We start from the raw sequence: 17,731 nt of genomic DNA, 5'->3' as shown, positions 1-17,731 counted from the left end.
AAGTTCATTTGGCCAGCAGTGTTTTGATACGGGCGCATCCGTGCGTGCCCCCATCAGAACTCACCCTGCACGCTATGAAGCAAGCGCCTGGAGCTGCTCGCTTCATAGTGTGCACTGACATGGGTTTCTGCGGCCGCTATTCAATGAATAGCGGACACAAAAAACTGACAGTTATTTGCGGCGCCGCTAGGGGTCCCGGCTGGAGCGTATACTTTGTGTATATGCTCCGACCAAGATCCCATAGGAAGCAAGCCAACGTATTTTTTAGTATTAACTACGGCTGTTGTTGCAATCGGTCACAACGGCCATAGAAATACGAAAAAATACGTTGTGAGAACATAGCCTTATCTGGCATGTACATCATCCAGTTGCTATATCTGGGGAGGGAGAGTCAGAGGGATACTAGTTCTCCTTAAAGATAGTCTGCCATAAAGTTTTACAGGCAATTCCTGCTCCACTGGGAATTCTGGGAAGTAAAGATATGCAAATAGCTCTCACAGAGAGGGGGAGAGGACGCTAACAGAAGAAGCAGTGCTCTGATGCATTTGTAAGCATTACCTTCCAGATGAAAGACATACTCTGAGCTGGAGCAAAAGTTTAGGAATTTTTTAATAGACTAATTATAAAGTTGATTTTGCCTTTAAGAGGCAAATAAACAAAAGGTTTTTATTGCCTTTATTTTATCTAATATCATTGTTGCTTCATTTCTACCCTGAATATAGGCAAAATAAGTACGTAGAATAGTTTTTCAATTTGTAATTCCAATTAAGAAGCCAAAGCCAGAATAACATCATATTTTAAGGTCAGATTTTCACAGATTGCAAAGTATGCCCCACAGTAGGAATTTAAATATCTAAGAAAATTACATTCTAAGGAAAAAAAAATACACTTTCTGAAGTTTATATGCCTTACTACAAATATGTAACTACAGATTGTTTAGCTGCTCCCACAAGCAATGAAGTTCTATTCATTTTCATCATATAATTGCAGACAAAATACTGCTGACAAAAATTATAAATCAAATAAATTAGATGTATGTCAGACTCCTATAAATAATGAATTAAATGCTGGTCTACTCATAAATATATTAGCAAAAGTCTGCAGAGTCAAAAAGAATATTTCCCTTATGGTTTACATTTTTAAAACATATGGGTATATTTCCGTTTATAAGGCTGAATTATATATTTTGAAATATATAATTAATGCAAAGAATTAGTGTGTCTTCTAATATGATATAGTATATCTTTTTATTACCATAAATATATGCATGAGGCTCTATTCTATCAGTGTGAGTCTGGGACATGCATCAATGGTTGGTAAAGATATATCAGTGTAGCGGTGTTTAAATAAAATTGATTGGAAATATGACTTTTTGTATGTTTTTGTAAAAGACAAATACACATTTGTCAGCCATAGTTTAATATATTATGTTCAATGGTTATAGAATCACTGCATAAATCATCACATAAATGTCGATATAAATGAATGCCAAAGTTTCGTTTTGGATGCCAACTACTTTATGTAACCATAGTCTTGAAAATGTGCTTGTTTTTTGTGCAATATGTCATTTTTTGGGGCAGAAGAATAATTTATCTATGTGCTTTTTCCCCCCTAAAATTTAATGCGTAGAAGATAGTAATGAGCAAAACTCCCAAAATTAGTTTCAGGAGGTTCCATACAAATCGTTCATCAAATTTATTTAATAATAAATGGCTCATTAAGATTCTGCCCAACATTTCATGGGTCAGGTGCAGAGTGACCAACTCAGGGAGTATAAGATGTTAAGTGGGGATGCACAGCATTGCCACTTACCTTCAAGGACCAAACAGTAAGCAGTGATGCATAGTGCTGATTACTGTACAGAACAGAAGTGCTTGCTTTCTACATAGATTCTGTATCACCGTACACTAGGGCACCATGGGCTATCAACTAAATAGTGAGCAAATGCTGTATACCCCATTTCTCAGCTAAACAGCTGGCGGAAACAAATAAAGAATCAATAGCAGTAAGTTGAAAGCTATGGCCTCCTGACTCCAGCATTACAAAAACATGGCCACTTTCTTCCAGAGACAGCCCAACTCTTGTCTCCAGCTTGGGTGGGGTTTTGCTGCTCAGTTCCATTAAAGTGAATGGAGCTTAATTGCAAACCACACCTGAACTGTCGAACACATCCTCTTTACATCCTATCATCAGAGCTGGGGGCAGGCCCAGTATTCGTCCTCCTCAGTGTCTACTAGTAAAGTAAATGGGAGATCAGTGCTGTGTATAAAGAAGTCCCCCAGGGGGCTTCTAATTACTGTTAGTGGAAATTAAATAAAGTGTTTTATTATTAAATAACCCCCTCCCCTAATAAAAGTTTGAATTACCCCCCTTTTCCCATTTTATAAATACAAATAAATAAATAAACATATTTGGTATCGCCACGTGCGTAATCACCCGAACTATTAAATGATTACATTCCTGATTACACTGCACATTTTTGTTTACATTAAATCCAGAAAAAAATTAATAAAAAGAGATCAAAAAGTCGCATGTATGCAAACAAGGTACCAAAAGAAAGAACAAATTGCGGCGCAAAAAAAAAAAATGACACCTCACACAGCTCTATAGACCAAACAATAAGGATAAGGATGGGAATAGAGCGATTTTAAACATTTAGTTTTCTTTAAAAGGTTTATTTTTTTGAAAAGCCACCAAATAATATAAAAGTTATACAAGTTACATATCGTTGTAATCAGAATGCCTTGAGGAACATAGATAGCAAGTCAGTTTTACCATATGGTGAACGGCTTAAATACGAAACCCCTCAAAATAAAAGGATTTGCACCCTTTTTTTTTTCAAATTTCACTGCACATATAATTTTTTTCTGCTTTTGCAGCAGATTTTATAGAAATATTAAGTCTGTATTTGCAAAGTATTAGGGCTCATGTGGGTCTGTATGGGGAAATATGAAAGCGCAGTGGCCTTTTAAACATGAGGAGGAAAAAGCGAAAGCGCAAAAATGAAAACTGGCTCCGTCCTTAAGGGGTTAAGTAAGAATGACACCACTGGACACTTTAAAAGGAGGCTGGTGCTTGGAATCATTGTTTCTATTCTGTTAACCATGGTTATCTCTAAAAAAAAACATGTGCAGTCATCATTGCACTGCACAAAAATGGCATAACAGGGAAGAGTATCGCAGCTAGAAAGATTGCACCTCAGTCAACAATCTATCGCATCATCAAGAACTTCAAGGAGAGAGGTTCCATTGTTGCCATAAAGGCTTCAGGGCACCCAAGAAAGACCAAAAAGCGCCAGGACGTCTCTTAAAAGTGTTTCAGCTGTGGGATAGGGTTACCAGCAGTGCAGAGCTTGCTCAAAAATGGCAGCAGGCAGGTGTGAGTGCATCTGCACGCACTGTGAGGCGAAGACTCTTGGAGCAAGGCCTGGTCTCAAGGAGGGCAGCAAAGAAGCCACTTCTCTCCAGAAAAACCATCAGGGACAGACTGATATTCTGCAAAAGGTACAGGGAGTGGACTACTGAGGACTGGGTTAAAGTCATTTTCTCTGATGAATCCCCTTTCCGATTGTTTGGGACATCTGGAAAACAGCTTATTCGGAGAAGACGAGGTGAGCACTACCACCAGTCTTGTCTCATGCCAACTGTAAAGCATCCTGAAACCATTCATGTCTGGGGGTTGCTTCTCAGCCAAGGGAATCAGCTCTCTCATAGTCTTGCCTAAAAACACAGCCATGAATAAAGAATGGTACCAGAATGTCCTCCAAAAGCAACTTCTCCCAACCGTCCAAGAGCAGTTTGGCGATCAAAAATGCCTTTTCCAGCATGATGGAATAATTATTAACCCATCACCTCATATTCACCAACAGGAGGTGTCCTACATTTAGGCTGGGATCACAATGTTGAAATTGAGTGGATGGCCGCCATATAACAGTAAATAACTGCCATTATTTCAATACAACAGCCATTGTTTTAAAATAACAGCAAATATTTGCCATTAAATGGTGGCCATCCACTCAATTTCAACATTGTGGGAACAGATCCTTTCTGTGTTTTTGATCCACTCCTGGTTTTGGTTGCAATATGAGGACCAAAATACTGACTGAAATATACGTAGTGTGAACCCAGCCTGAAACTGCATTAACATCTTTTCATTAACCCCCCAAGCACACCCCTACAGCTTTTTCCCAAATTCACCAGGGCCACCACAGTTTTAGCAGAGCAAAGCTTTGGCTGATGGTGATGGCCCTGGCACTATGCCCCCTGCAATCAAGCTGCAGAAACACAGCTATGGTACACATGTCATGTCAGGAGGGTAAGTGTAACCCTGAAACTAAACCCTCCCTTTGTTCCTGCCTACTTGACGTTCATCCTAAACAGTGGCCCTAACTGGGTGATGGTTCATTCCTAGGATAATGTGAGGGATAGGGAGAAGGACAACTTCATCTGCCAGGTAAAACCAGGAGAATACATAAGGAACACAATCACAAAACAGAGACTAACTCAGATACCAAGCCGAATTTAGAAAGTCCAAGTCCATATAACAAAGACAGAGGAAAATCCAAAGTACAGGTAAAGGTTAGTAGAGCAACATGTTTCAGCAGGCAGATTAACACTGTGTGGCTAAACAGATCAAATCACAGGCAACTGCCAGAAGGAGATCTGGAAGACCGGGTCCATATCTGACTGTCCCAGCACTGCAGTCTCCTGACTGTATTTACATGCTGCACAGCATTTAGACAATTGGGCTGGTGTGTCTTCACATCCCCCACTACTTGAGAAGAGGATGGAGCTTCCACGGGTGGAGGTAAGCATGTTACAACACAGCTAAGACCCTGCTGCAACTTTCGGGAATCAAGATAATTCAGTCCCTGTTTACATACTGTGGTCAAAAAATACAGCCCCATGTACAGGAAATGATAGAGGGAAGGAGCTCTGTGTGTCCCTGCCAGCATCATTTTCATAGTAATTAATGGCTCAAACCCTGTTGTCACTGAAGAGATTCTGTTTATGCAATTAACACCTTACATTCGCAGTGGTCACAGTGTTCGGCACAAGGGTTCCCGTGCCAAACTATTGCTGGCATACCGCCAGAATTCTAATGTGTCTTGCATAAACCTATTGAATTTTTTCACTCAATTTTTTTGCATATTTCACTTACACATCCCTTCAAGGGACAAAATATACACAATTAAGAGCAAAAAAGGCAATACATTACTTGGAGGTGAACTAGACACCCTTCGCTCTGCCGAGCAGGGTGCACCTGGTTAAATGCTTGTGTCTCCCGTTGAGCTCAATGGCATCTGTTACTTGAGTCGAAAGATGATTGTTATATGATAAAAAAAAAACTTTATTCTTAACCCCTTCACGTCAACAATCCATATATATATGTTCCTACCGCACATACCCTGTACAGTAGGAATGTACATCAAGGGATTTCATTCTTCAGTGAGAGCGGCCCTGCACACATCAGTTTCCCAGGAGCTGAGGATAATGATGAAAAAAAGTGTAATTTTTTTTAAGTATTAAAAACAAAAACCCTTATAAACACTCCTCCCCCACCAAAAAAAAAGTTTAATATTCCTCCTTGTCCATTATAAAAATTAAAATATATAAAAAAATAAATGAAAAAAAAAAAAAAAAACATCATAGTGTGCGGAAATGTCCGATCTATTAAAATATAACATTATTGTTCCTGCAGGGTAAACAGCATAAACGGGGGAAAAAAGAAAACACACCAGGATTGATAATTTTTTAAAATTTTATATCAGAAAAAAATAATTAAAAGCGATCAAAACTTTTCTTTTACACCAGTATGATATTAATAAAAACTAGAGATCATAGCGCAAAACATTACACCCCAACAAGCCGTGTAGGTGGAAAAATAAAAGCGCTATGGCTCTTAGAAGGCGGGGAAAAATATTGCATTAATCGACAACTGTCCTTTCCCAAAAAATCACACAGTGGGAACATACAGTAGCCCAATAGTGTCAAATTTTTAAAAAACTCTAAATGGAATGGTTGACATGAACATTGCCAACTAAAGTCTGCAATGTCTGCAACTAATATGTTTATAATTCAAGAAATAAAGTGATGACATATTCATGAGACTTTTGTTATACAGTAAGCAGTCCAAAGTTACAGGATCATAAGGAGAACGAAACCATCTAAAGGGTAAGGTCAACCATTGTATGGAGGGGGGGGGGATATAAATGGAGATAATTCTAGTGAGCTAAATAAGAGCCCTTTTAGATATATGGAGGCTATATGGAGGTTGGGGGTCTTCAGACAATGCAAAAATTAAAACATGAATGAAGCGCAAGTGTTTCAGCTATAAGCTCTACTGAAGGTTTCAAGCTACATAGAATACACATCAAGAGCCCTTTAGATGGGATGACTGAAGCGTTTGTATGAAAACCAGTCATATAGATGGACATTTATAAAAGCCTTTACATGGCTCGATTTTAATGCAAGCAGGACCACATAAACAATCACTGAAGTAATCCTGGAGCTTTTCTGCAACTATCCACTTCTATTATTGTTGACCTCACATCCCCTATTTACATACTTATGGAGCTAACTAGATTTATGCAGGTCCTCTTGGACGAGGAGAAGAAAACTCTTGAGGAAAAAAATATTAAATTGCAAGAACAGGCGAAGATAGCTGAGAGTGTCTCCAGGGAATAAGATTTTTCAACAAAAGAGAAACAATTAAAGAATGCTATTAGGGTGCCTTCACACCTACCGGATCCACAGCTGATCTCACTTCTGCGGATTCGAAGTGAGAACCACTGCGGATCCAGTATCAATTCACCCCTATGATAGCACATATTCGCAGAGGGATTGACATCCCGCTGTGAATATGTGCTTTAACTCCCTGGTGCCCGCAGCCCTGTCGTCGCATCCCCGTCGCATCCCCCCCATCCCCCCATCAGCCCACCCCCAGCCCGCCGCCACCTGCATCCCGCCGCCGAGAGCATACAGTACCTGCTCGGCGGTGCGGATGCAGTGAGGCTGCCGGCTCCGGTCCCGCTCAGATCAGCTGAGCGTGATCAGAGCCGGGAGCCTCACTGCAGCCGCGCCACTGAGCAGGTAATGTATGCTCGCGTCGGGCCGGAGATGGGCTGATGGGGGAATGTGCCGCCGCCGGGTATGGGGGATGCGACGACGGATGTTAATCCCGCTGCGAATATGTGCTATCATAGGGGTGAATTGATACCGGATCCGCAGCGGTTCTTGCTTCGAATCCGCAGAAGTGAGATCCGCTGTGGATCCGGTAGGTGTGAATACACCCTTAAAAAGGTTTTAATTCCCCCTTTAGACTGGGTTCCCACTACGTATATTTCAGTCAGTATTGTGGTCCTCATATTGCAACCAAAACCAGGAGTGGATTAAAAACACAGAAAGGATCTGTTCACATAATGTTGAAATTGAGTGGATGGACGCCATTTAATGGCAAATATTTGCTGTTATTTTAAACAACGGCTGTTGTATTGAAATAATGGCAGTTATTTACTGTTATATGGCGGCCATCCACTCAATTTCAACATTGCGTGTACAGATCCTTTCTGTGTTGTTAATCCACTCCTGGTTTTGGTTGCAATATGAGGACCACAATACTGACTGAAATATACGTAGTGTGAACATGGCCTTAAGAGAAAAAGCATCTATAATATATCAGAGAATATCACAATTTTAAGGAGAACCATGTCTACTTTTTTCTTCCAAAAATCATCCCCAAGGAATCTGAAGTGAGATTTTTTTTAATGGACACAGAGGTGTCAGATGGAGAATTAAACCATGGGGTAGAGGTACAGGTGGAGGTAGAATAAATAAAGGTAGAAAACGGAGGAAAAGAGGTGGTTACGCCGGTAACAGGGCACCTGAACCTCCTCTTTTAGATAGACTCTAGACAACCCATTGTGAAATCGCAACAACAAATAAAAGACAACTGACAAGTGGTAAACATATCATCTAGGGGCCTAACTGATATTAAGATGTATGTTCTCAATAAAGGGCTGTCATTTGTCCCTATCACCAAATTAAACCCCTTCCAGTGGTGAGGGACATAAAGAAAAAAAAAAAAACTATGCTTAGAGTTTGGGCATTCACAGTATGTGTTAACAGGAGCAGAAATGCTGGTGGAACTAATAAAATAGAGGGATATAACATCTGTTTCTGTCCCTTTCACCAGTCTAAAAAATAAACATGTGTATGAGATTACTAAGAGATCACACATCCTATACAGTCCTACCTAATGATCCCACAACAGTTTACATTTCCAAACTGACTGATCTGGCAGGCAGGCCCTGATCTGGCAGTGTATCCCAAAATTTAGGGATAGATGTTATTAAGGTGCCGAGACCTTTTCTTAATGGGATTGGCTTCAAACTGTTGTGATCAAGGCTCAGAACGCGTCTAGAATCCTTATGGCACTTGCACTTCTTTGTATGTAACAATTTATGGAACATTTACAATAAATACCGGATTTTATTGGACTGCTGGAATACGTTTTTGTTTATCCATAAGGCAGCAGGGTCATTGGGATAGGTTCATACTCCTAAAAGAAATTGAATTGATCTTCTACATGAACATTATGTCACCTAGGAGACTAAATGAGCAACTGAGTTTTACATGCTATCCGTTAAAGCCTCTAGGTATCTATTCAAACACCCTTATATAGAGTCTGCCTGTCTAACTAATTTGTAATAGCCTTTACATATATCTGTCCCATCACCCCTACATTGGGTCTGTTTATCTAGCTAATGTTGTAAATAATGTCAATATTCTGTTCCCTATGTATATTATTTTGTCCATATGTCGTCAGACTTACATAAATACTGTGTTATATATTTTACACAGCATGGCCAGCTGGCCATGTTTCTATCTTTCTTACCACCAGATATCTGCCTGTAACTCTGATATCAGTATTGTCTTGGGCAGCCTCAGACTTGCCTAGTTACTGCACACATGTCCGTGACCTTACATGCCACCCTGAAGTGCCCTCACAGCAAGTTTTCCCATACTTTTCAGCTGCTGTATGCCTTCAATAAACCCGCATCTTTAAATAACCTCAGGGCAAACCTCTGATGCCTCATGTTAATAAGGATGGGACCTGTGCTATTCAGGGTTCATCTATCTTGGCTTATAGGAGGAAGAAAAATCCTTATCTTTAGGAGATTTAACAAGTTATCGGGCTTTTTAGGTCCATGGTGTCAGGTCCATGGTGTATGTTATGATCATGCGATAGTTCTCCAGATTATGGCTATTTTAAAGAGACTACCAGATATTAGTGCATTTAGGCTCGGTTCACACGTTGTAAGAGTGCGGCTGTATTTGCGGCTGTAATTGTGCGGCGGTATTTTTGATGGTTCGTGTGTATGCTGGGAAGTATAGGATATGCGGCTGCACAGTGCACACTATCTCTGAATCTACGGCCCTATCGTAAACGGACCCGTAAAAAATGAACAAGACCATTGTTTGCGGCTGGACATGCGGCCGAGGATTGACAGGCGGTCCGTACGGAGTACTTCAAAAATAGCCGGCAATGATGCCGAATGCCGATGCCTCTAATAGTTAATATATTAAATTAATCAAAGACATTTTATTTGTAATCAAGACACTTTCGTTGATCAATAATTTATTTCTAACGAATCCATCATTTTGCAATTAAATATACTGTTAAAAAAAATAGATATATAAATAAATGTATATTTATCTATATATTTATTTTTTGACAGTATATTGAATTGCACAATGATGGATTCGTTAGAATTAAATTATTGACCAACGAAACTGAATTTATTTCCAAGAAAATGTGTTTTCTTAATTAAATATTAATTAGTACAGGAAGCTCTATAAGCCGTGAATTCATATGCCGGCAATAGAGCATTCTGTACTAATCATCACTTTACTTTAATGAAAACATCAAATGTTTCTTCTAATTATGTTATGACAATAACATTATTAGAAGAAACATTTAGAATTATATGTGCGCTCAGCTGATTGGCTGTTCGGCTGAGCGCACATATAATAAGCCGGTCCGCAGTACAGTGACTTCATTGTGCTGCGGACCAGCGAAGAGGACACATCGGGGTGAGTATAGAGCTCTCCCCACCCCCTCCCCGGCACTGCACCCCTCCCAGCAAGGAAGGGGGGGTCAGTTAACCCCTTCCTTGCTGGGATGGGTGCAGTCTGACATCAGTCTGGCCCCCCGGGGGTTAAGGGGGATGCAATACATCCTCCCTTAACCCCTTGGGGTCAGACTGTAAGCAGCGATCTGTAAAGATGCTGCATACTGTAAGGAGCACAACACCGCTCACAATGATGGGTGTTGTGCTCCTGTTTGTGTTTTTTTTGTGTGTTTCTCACTTTTTGTTTTTCAGATATCGGTATCCTGGGGATTACGTCGGATTCCATGGACTACGTCGATGACCAGCGGTTGTTCTTTGAATTTTTTAAATAAAATGGTCAATGAGGGGTGTGGGGGTGTTTTTATTTGAATAAAAAAAAATTTAAACTTGTGTCTTGTCTTTATTTCTTTACTTTTTAGACTTAGTAGTGGAAGCCGTCTAATAGACGAAATCCATTACTAAGTTGGGGCCTAGTGTTAGCCGGTATAAAATGGCTAACACTAACCCCCTATTATTACCCCAGTACCCAATGCCACCAGGGGTACTGGGAAGAGCCGGGTGCCAGTGGTCCCGGAGCGTCAAAATTGGCGCTCCTGGACTGGGCAGCAGCAGGCTGGTAATATTTAGGCTGGGGAGGGCCAAAAGCAATGGCTCTTCCCACCCTGGTGTTACCAGGCTGCTGTCGTTTGGTTTTTAACCCGGCTGGTTATAAAAATAGGGTTTTTTTTTTTTTAAATAAATAAATAATTAAAAAAAAAACGCATAGGGTCCCCCCTATTTTTATAACCAGCCGGGTTAAAAACCAAACGACAGCAGCCTGGTAACACCAGGGTGGGAAGAGCCATTGGTTTAGGCCCTCCCCAGCCTAAATCTTACCAGCCTGCTGCCGCCCGGTCCAGGAGCGCCAATTTTGACGCTCCGGGACCACTGGCACCCGGCTCTTCCCAGTACCCCTGGTGGCATTGGGTACTGGGGTAATAATGGGGGGTTAGTGTTAGCCATTTTATACCGGCTAACACTAGGCCCCAACTTAGTAATGGATTCCGTCTATTAGACGGCTTCCACTACTAAGTCTAAAAAGTAAAGAAATAAAGACAAGACACAAGTTTAAAAAATTTTTTATTCAAATAAAAACACCCCCACACCCCTCATTGACCATTTTATTTAAAAAAAATTCAAAGAACAACCACTGGTCATCGATGTAGTCCATGGAATCCGACGTAATCCCCAGGATACCGATATCTGAAAAACAAAAAGGGAGAAACACACAAAAAAAACACAAACAGGAGCACAACACCCATCATTGTGAGCGGTGTTGTGCTCCTTACAGTATGCAGCATCTTTACAGATCGCTGCTTACAGTCTGACCCCCAAGGGGTTAAGGGAGGATGTATTGCATCCCCCTTAACCCCCGGGGGGCCAGACTGATGTCAGACTGCACCCATCCCAGCAAGGAAGGGGTTAACTGACCCCCCTTCCTTGCTGGGAGGGGTGCAGTGCTGGGGAGGGGGTGGGGAGAGCTCTATACTCACCCCGATGTGTCCTCTTCGCTGGTCCGCAGCACAATGAAGTCACTGTACTGCGGACCGGCTAATTATATGTGCGCTCAGCCGAACAGCCAATCAGCTGAGCGCACATATAATTCTAAATGTTTCTTCTAATAATGTTATTGTCACAACATAATTAGAAGAAACATTTGATGTTTTGAGTAAAGTAAAGTGATGATTAGTACAGAAAGCTCTATTGCCGGCATATGAATTAACGGCTTATGGAGCTTCCTGTACTAATTAATATTTAATTAAGAAAACACATTTTCGTTTAAATAAATACAGTTTCTTTGTTCAATAATTTAATTCTAACGAATCCATCATTGTGCAATTAAATATACTGTCAAAAAATAAATATATATATAAATATACATTTATTTATATATATATTTATTTTAACAGTATATTTAATTACAAAATGATGGAATCGTTTACATTTAATTATTGAACAATAAAAGGGACTTTATTAGACAGAAAATGTGTTTTATTAATTCAATAGATTAACCATGAGACACATCGGCTATAGTGCAGAGGATCGCAAACCCCGGTAATAGCGATTCATGTAAACTGTGTTCCCTGCTTTCCCAGATGCATCCAGAGGTGTTTGCATCACTTTCTTAACATTTTATTTGTTATTTTTAGTTGAACCAGATTTCCAAGTAAATGACCGTATGTTTTGAGCCGCATGTCTATTTTTTCCCACGGCCGGAGTTTCACCCGCACATTTACAGCCGCATAAAAAATACAGCCGCACAGTTACAGCGTGTGAACCCAGCCTTAGGATGGATGACAAAATTGCATAAAATTTTGGCTAAGCATGAGAAGGAGCCTATAAAAAGTAGAAAATGCACAAAGTAGTGCAATATTACAGTCCTATGGTAACGAATAGACCAGGCACAAGGAGCTAAATCTCCTAGATTACTGAGGAATGCTGGTGTACCTTCTCCAAGAGCAGAGTCTAAGGAGCCCCTGACTTTTTCCAGAGCCAGCCACAAGGCAGGACTTTGCTGCAGGAAACTCTTTGGTCGCATCCCTCAGAGAAGGTCCCCAGTGACCAATGACTGAAAGGAGTTCTACAGCTCAGAACTTTATGTTCTTCTTCTGCGGTCCAACTATAATCTTTCAATGTGATGGCGTCAACCAGTGGAACTGAGCAGAGAGCAAGAGATGAAACAAATGATCCAAACAGCTATAATGTCACTGGGAAGTGAGGAAATTTGCGATTGGCCAGGGAGCAAAGATGTGGTTGCTGAGTGAAACAACACCAGCAACTAAGCACAGAAGTCTGGAGGTGATGCTATGAATGGCCTCAGGTGTTCAGCCTAGAATTTACTAGAACATGTGTGCTGAGCCTATAAGTACAGGTTAAAAGGCGTATGTCTGCCACTAGAGGGAGCCCAATTCCCCAGGAAGCCGGCTCAGCACAGGTGAGAAGATGCCAGATTACATCCTTGGTGCATGCCAGGGGTGCAGTTGATAAATCAGCCCCAAGATATATAACAAAAGTTCAGAAAGTAGTACTGGGGTTGCAAGATCCTTAGTCTTTTCTCTTATGTTGGAGAAGTGAACTGAATTGGTAACAGATTTGACTTGGAATTTAACTAGTGATGAGCGAACATCCCGATATTCAATTCGGATCCCGAACACAAACATAAAAAAAAATGATCGTGATCGGTTCATGTTCACCGAACATTCCCAAACAAATAACGAATGAAGAGTAGAAGCATACGTTTCAGTCCATGAACTGGTGTACAGATTATCAGGTGCAAAGCGTAAATTACGCTACGGTGTGCATTTCAGTCAAGAGTTATGGACATGCATACAGATTATGAGGTGCAAAGCTTAAATTGCGCAGTCGTGCACACTGCGAGATGCCTGTTTGAATATGTTTGAAAATGATCATTATAACCATTACGGTCATCGAACAAATTGTTTGTGATCGGCGAAGACAAACAATTTGTGTCATGTTCCTACAAACATACGAACATTTATGAACAAGTTCGCTCATCACTAATCTTAACCTAGGAGCTGAATCTAAGGAATTGTCACTTCTTTTTTTCTTAATCTCTGTAAGGGGGTTTGGACTTTTTATCAGCTGTTAGCAACAGCTGATAAGAAACTGACCAGATGTCTCCAAGATGCGTTACCAAGAAGCTGTAGTCAACATAGTCAACACATACAACAGTAGACTAGAAAAGGTCAGGGCAGGTGGCAGCCAAATAGAAGTGACATATCTTAAGTGATTGACAGTCCAAAGAGATATTGTAGTATACAGATTATTATGGTTGCAGATGTGGTAAGTATAGAAATGTGTGCAGTAACTACAACTGCCCTATTTGTCTATAGACTTGCATTGATGTCTGGCATAACATGTAACAGTATTGTCATTTATATGCCCCAAGGGAGCAAAGAGAACATGCAAATCTGAACCACAATATATTTGTAAGTTTTTTTTCTTCTGTGCAATTGCTGTCTAGAAAACTTTATTTGCCAGCACCCTGACAACCGCTTTAAAGCACTAGGAATGTTTTTTATGCTTTTCAGCTGTCAACTCAGTCAAGGGAAAAAAAAGACAAGTACCGAGAGTGTTTAAAGTGTTCCATAAGATAGGAAGAGCTGAAATAATATGAAGTAGAATGAAAAAAAATGCTCCACAAGATCATCCCTTCCACCCCTGCCAGATGCTGCAGCAAGAGTTTAATAATCTCCTCTAGCTCTTTCATCGCTCTCCCGCCATCTCACAGCACCTTGATTATTGTGAAGAGCTGCTCTTCAGCTGACATGCAGCACTTAAACCTTTACCTTAACATACTTTGGTGCCATGGCACTTCTAGAAATGGTGAATGCAGGGAACAGTAATATAAGTGGGTGGGGCACCATGTCCCATTCACCCTCAAGACTAGAATCATCTATAAGCTCTATTGTTTTAATCAGAGAGTTTTATGTGTCACCTGATAATGATTGTATTAGTATTAACTCATTCATGCACTATTAGGCTATGTTCACACTGCGTATGTTTCCGGCCATAGTGCGAACCGCGAATATACGCACGTAGTTTTGAGGTTGATGCGTTTGCTTGAAAGTATACGATATACGCCCGCACAATGCACACTATGTGAGCTTACGGCCGGATCGTATGCGGCGCCGTGAAAAATGAACAAGACCATTGTTTGAGGACGGAAATGTTCCAACTCATGGCCGTGGATTTCCATGCGGTTCCGTACGGAGTACTTATTTCAGCAAAATTAAACTTGATTTTTCGATCCAAAAGGTTTTGTGTGTTTTATTGGGCTGGGCGAAGATTTCCAAGTAAATGACTTGCCTCAGATCGCTTCGAAACAAGCTAGGGAAGCATAACTTTACTACGGGCGTATGTTTGCGGTTCGTAGTATGTTTGAGGTAGTTTCAGCCGTACATGTACGGCGTACAAAATGCGGCCGGACTCATACGCAGTGTGAACATAGCCTTAGGCTACATTCACACACTGTATATTTTCATAAAACTTTGGCCGTTGTTGCTGCAACGTTGTTGCTGATTGCAACAACGGCTGTGATTAATACGAAAATATATGTAACATTGCTGCCTAAGGAATCCTGGCCGGAGTGTATAGACAGAGTATACACTCCGGTTGGGATCCTAGCGGTGCCGCGAGAAACTGACATGCCCTGTCAGTGCACACTATGGAGCGAGCGGCCCCGGACAGTGTGTTGTGGGGAGTTCTGATGCGGGTGCGCACGGATGCGCCCGCATCAGAACTCTGCGGTGCTGAAGATCATCCGGTCAATACTGCAGTACCGGTCTGGATGATCTTTTCAGAGACTGGCCGTTCCGTGACCCGGCCAGGTAGCGGAATGGTCGGACTCTTACATTGTATGAACATAGCCTTACCCATAGAAAGGAATGTTGCAAAATTTGGGGGGAATATATTTTTCTTATATATTTTTTTTCCTGGGTGATGCTCTTACATGTTACATTTTAATACTAGCGTTAATATACTAATTACCCATATCATACAGCATGGTTTATGATGGTATATGTAAGGTTATAGCGTAGCATTGTCCCTTATTTCCTCCAAGCAATTCCTGTCCCCTGTGACATTGTAAAGCTGGTGAGACATTTCCTTTAGACTAAGAGATAACTGTATGAATGGGATTAGTACAGTTATCAATAGTAAACTGGTTTTCACCTTCCCTCCATTGTATTAGAGGCAGTCAGTCACTGTTATGATCTATTCTCTCTAATATAAGAAAACTATTGCACACTCATCATTGTCTATACTTACATTGTGAAAGAGTATATACTGCTGGGAGCTAAATATGGTAAATGGCGATTGTGAATTCACATGTGTTGTCTACAATAATTTATTGAGAATGATCACTTTAGATGTTGCTATAAAAACTGATGTAAATTTTCAGCCAAAGTTCTAATTTAAAAGCCAAAAAGGAAGCTTTTACAGATTATCATTGTCTGTTCATGTAAAAAAGAATTAAAAAAAGACCTCGAAGAGTTCACCAATTAACATTTACTTATTGATACATTGCAAGAGATCAAATGTATGATAAGATTTCCCAGCTTACGGCATTCTATGCATGTGTAAAAGGTCATCCTGCATCTAACATATCAGTTTTACAAAGCATGGACATATATGGGCTTCACAGATTTCCAGCTAAAGAGACCTCTACAGTCAGAAAATATATTTTCATCCTGTAGACTATGCAGCTTTGGGAAAGGCATATTCTTTTAGCTGTGAACAGTTTAAACAATGCTTCCATGTCTTCACAATGAGTTAACACTACAAGAGCAGTAAAGCCTTAGATTAATACCAATTATCCCTAGTGGGAAAAAAATAATATTTAAAAAATAATAATAATTAAAAATAAATTATTATTATTATTATTATTATTATTATTAATAATAATAATAATAATAATAATAATAATAATAATAATAATAATAATAATAATAATGGGCATAGACTGTACAGGGCACAGTAAATGAGCTTTTTAATACCATGTATTTCTATACTTAATAAGACAAAAGAAATATTATGAGTATTACTGTTGTGATCTATAAAATAACATAACATAAATAATTTCTAAGAATAAAAACAAGTGAAGGTTTTATTTACTACAAACACAAAAGCAGATACAAATAATGTACTGATATCCTCATCCATAAAAGACTTTGTTAAAGAGACAACAGGGTATTTTCTGTTTCTGCACATTGTACTCCTTTGCTTTTCATCTCCCTTATAAGAAAGGAAGGATAGAGGACATGAGCTTGTGCCCTGACATGGTGAGATGTAGTCAGCAGCAGCCTCTCTCTCTCTCTCTCTCTCTCTCTCTCTCTCTCTCTCTCTCTCTCTCTCTCTCTCTCTCTCTCTCTCTGGCTCTCTCTAGCTCTCTCTAGCTCTCTCTAGCTCTCTCTCTCCTCCTAGCTCAGTCCATAGCAGTTGTGTTCATTTGTCTGCACCTCCTCCTCCTGTCTCCCAGATCAGCATCAGCATCAGCAGAAAGGCTGGAGGATGCTGTCTGCACAGAGCACTACCAGCTCCACAGACAACTGATGGCAGCTTTACATGCACTTGCAGCTTAAGCGATGTGCTAAACCCACTGACAATCCCACCCCTTGATACAGTGGTACAGTCCTCAGGAGCTGTGTCTGCACCCTGGATGGTGAACGCCTGCTTGTTGTAGCACTGGAGACCTAGGATGATGATAAAGGAACCTTGCTTCTTGTAGGAGATTATCACTTACTGACCCATAGAACTGTCCCTGTCACCAACATCCTGCTCCTATCTCTTCCTGGCGGCTGACTGATGGTTATTTAAGGTGGATTTATCTCCTGCCTGATTGGCAAATAAGCGGTCAGGCAAGGGCACCAGTGCTAGGCTATGGCAAGACCTGCACAGGGCAAAGGAAAGCAGCCTGGGGGATCAAGGCTGCTCAGAGTTACCACTCAATAGGTAGGTGCCAAGTGTGACACTAATGTATTTCTTTACCTGGGAGGGATGGGAGCTGTTTGTATTGCATTGTAGATACTCATCTATGTA

This window comes from Dendropsophus ebraccatus, chromosome 10 (genome assembly GCF_027789765.1).
Source record: "Dendropsophus ebraccatus isolate aDenEbr1 chromosome 10, aDenEbr1.pat, whole genome shotgun sequence".
NCBI lineage: Eukaryota > Metazoa > Chordata > Amphibia > Anura > Hylidae > Dendropsophus > Dendropsophus ebraccatus.
The sequence above is the reverse complement of the archived record's forward strand: the minus strand, read 5'-3'. Positions refer to the sequence as shown.